The sequence below is a fragment of the Lactuca saligna genome, chromosome 4 (assembly GCF_052625555.1).
Source record: "Lactuca saligna cultivar CGN05327 chromosome 4, ASM5262555v1, whole genome shotgun sequence".
In the NCBI taxonomy this organism is placed as follows: domain Eukaryota; kingdom Viridiplantae; phylum Streptophyta; class Magnoliopsida; order Asterales; family Asteraceae; genus Lactuca; species Lactuca saligna.
Genome location: NC_136420.1, coordinates 121,320,081 through 121,323,615, shown reverse-complemented (window position 1 = coordinate 121,323,615; position 3,535 = coordinate 121,320,081).

Sequence of the window (3,535 nt, the reverse complement as noted above, 5' to 3'; positions counted from 1 at the left end):
AGAACACTTAGAATCTTAATTTAAGCTAATTTTTAAAAATTGTTGCATACCGAAAAATGTTTAGGTCTTAAATTAGAAAACTTTGGTAAAAAACAATTAGGATTCCATATTAGAATTATGTTAATAATTGCATGAAAACCCAAATGTTTAGTTGAGCCTATATACGTTCTAGTGCATTTGTGGCTTCCTTATTTCAGTGAAATCATGAGACAAAAACACGACCTTGCTCAGCCTGAGGGATGCAATATGTTTAGCAGCCTAAACCTGAAATGTATCCAGGAAAGTTTTTATCATTAGCCAATAAAGGTTGAGATTGAGCGCCCCTGCTTAAGCATGTAGGGATTTGAGTGAGAATTTTTTTTTTTTGAGAAATACATGAAAAAAAGAATTACTAGAAAAAGTTATAGGAATTTTGGAGCAAATGAAGTAAAGATCTAAAGATCAAAATTCCAGGAAATCCAAAAAGTTGAAGATACCAAAAGTCAGTACAAGTTGATGAATTCAAAGATATCAAAGATCAAATATCAAGAAAGTGAAGAATTCAAAGAGCTGCATAGTGGTATCAAAAAGTTGTAATTCTAGAATATGTGTGCTTGGGTTGCTCGATTAAAAATACCTTGAGGGTAAAGAGATTTTCTGAGGATGGATTCGGAGGGTTGCATAAAATGAGCATAGTTCGGGGTGAGTGGGCGAATGTTTATGAGGATTGTGAGTATTTGAAGTATGGGGGGTTTTTAGGAAATTGTAGACACAAATGCATGCGTTACGGTCTTGGCATAATGGTTGGGTTGGAATGGAGTTATTACATGTGATTTTAATATGTTTAAAATTTAGTTTTGCTTGGGGGCAAGCAAAAGTCAAGTGTGTGGCATTTTGATATGTGCATAATTAGTTAATTATTTAGCATATATTCTTAGTTATTTTTGATTAATTATGTGAATAATGTGGACAAAAGGTACTTAAAATGTTGTGAATTGTGTTTTCAGTCCAAAAGATATGCTTGGAAGCAAAAAGGAGAAAAGGAAAGCAATTGAAGATTGAAGAGTGAAAGAAGGTGATATACTCAGCGAGTAGATCGACCCTACTCGGCGAGTACACGAGGATATTCCAGAAGATAAATACGACTGCTGATTCAAGACGGATAAGTATGGATCTACTCGGCGAGTTGATTCTGCTACTCGCCGAGTACACCCTGTTTTGGGATATCTATAAAACACGAATCCTTATCTCATGGGAAGGGACTCCTGGCGATTTTTGAAGGTTTAGCTGCGACTAAGAGATTCAGAAGGCGCTAAGGAACCCTAGGCTTCACTATTTGGAAGAATTCAAGCAATTAGGTTAATTCTACCACTTAGACTTAGGAATTGAACATGTTTGCTTTAGTAAACTTTGTTTTTATGTGTGTTTCTACTGCAATTATGAGCTAAATTCGTTTTTGTTTCTGTTTGGGGAATACCAAAGAACTCCTATGGTTTGATTATTGATTATTGATTAATTGTCTTTTGGTGATTTATTGAATTAAGTTTGTTAAAGAACCTTATGTATTAATCACTACTATTTTCTGTTAATTGGAAGGCAATTAGGTTGCATGAACATCACTTAATTGTTAACCTCATATGTCTATGTGAATGCTAAACCATATGCTTAGAAGTAATGATTATGAAACTAAGATTAATAAGAAAATAGGAAGATTAATGTGTGAGCTTGTTTGAGAAACCATCAACAAGAGGTTAATTGAATTAATAATTTAATTGACCATTACAAATCTTATTTAATCCAAATAATTAATCTAGGGAATTAATTAGTTTAAACACTTGATCAACGCTTAAATAAGTTAATTGTCTAAGGGTTAGGAGTAATGAATATGAACCTAACTATTATAATTGGTAACCAATAGCAATTAATCTATCTTAAACTTAAATAACCATAGGAGTGAATTGGTTGAACCTAAATAGAAACATCTTTATCAAATTTGGTGAATAGTTGTTGCTTTAGTTAATTGGTTAATTTAGTTAGTCTAAGTTTCTAGTCTTGCAAAACTAGAGAAAAACCCTTTACTTTTATTATTTGTTTTAGTTAAAATTAGTTATTAGTTTAATTTTTTGTTCCCTGAGTTCGATACCTTATTTATCAATCTATACCACTTAAAGATAGGTTCACTGCCTTTGTGTGCTCAAATTATTAATAAAAAGTAGGGATAAAACTAGTTGGTTTTACACACATCAGTGTGTAAGCTTGAGAAGTCCATTTATGGACTTAAACAAGTGTCTCGCAGATGGAATCTTTGTTTCGATGAGAAAGTCAAAGAGTTTGGATTTGTACGAAGCGAAGATGAATCGTGTGTATATGTCAAAGCCAGTGGGATGTAGTAAGCTTCCTCGTTCTATATGTCGATGAAATATTACTCATAGGAAACGACGTCCCGACTCTGCAGGAAGTTAAGTCCTGGCTCGGGAAGTGCTTCGCTATGAAGGACCTCGGAGAGGCTTCCTATATTTTGGGAATAAGGATAGTAAGAGAAAGAAGTAAGAGACTAATAGGACTTAGTCAGAACACTTACTTAGAGAAGGTACTAAAATTTTTTAGGATGGAAAACTCGAAGAAGGGAGAATTACCGATACCAAGCAATGCCAAGTTGAGTAAGACTCAAAGTCCGAGTACCGAAGCCGAGATAGCTGAAATGAGCCGAGTACCATACGCTTCCGCAGTTGGCTCAATCATGTACGCTATGACTTGTACTCGCCCTGATGTAGCCTTTGCTTTGAGCATGGTTAGTAGATATCAAGGGAACCCTGGCAGAGCCCATTGGGTTGCGGTGAAGAATATCCTTAAGTACCTTCGGAGGATGAAGGAATGGTTCTTAGTCCTTGGAGGGAGTGATGACTTGAAGGTGCGAGGGTATAGTGATGCCAGTTTTCAGACCGACGGGGACAACTACCGTTCGCAGTCGGGCTGGTTCTTTACCCTGAATGGAGGAGCAGTAACTTGGAAGAGTTCCAAGCAGGAAACCGTAGCTGATTCAACGTGCGAATCAGAGTACATCGCAGCGAGCGAAGCTTCGAAGGAGGCAATATGGCTAAAGAACTTCATTGGAGATCTTGGAGTTGTACCTGCCATAAAGGAGCCCATGGAGATTTTCTGTGATAATGAAGGTGCGGTTGCCTTGACCAAGGAACCGAGAGATCATGGTAGATCACGACATATCAATAGAAAATATCACTTTATTAGACATCGTGCAGAAGAAGGACAACTCGTAGTGAAGAGGATATCATCAGAAGATAACCCAGTAGATCCACTTACGAAGGGACTGAGTAGGGTTAAGCACTTGCAGCATGCTAGGAGTATTGGGCTGAAGGATGATATTAGCATAGATTAGATAGTTTTAGAAACGTGTAATAGATAAATGTAATTAACATTTGATGATTAAATAAAGGAGTTTTATTTATAAGTAATGTTACTATCTTATGTTAATTGTTTAACTATTGTTTCACTTTGCATGTTCTGACTTCCAGAATAATTGAGTTTATTAAGAATA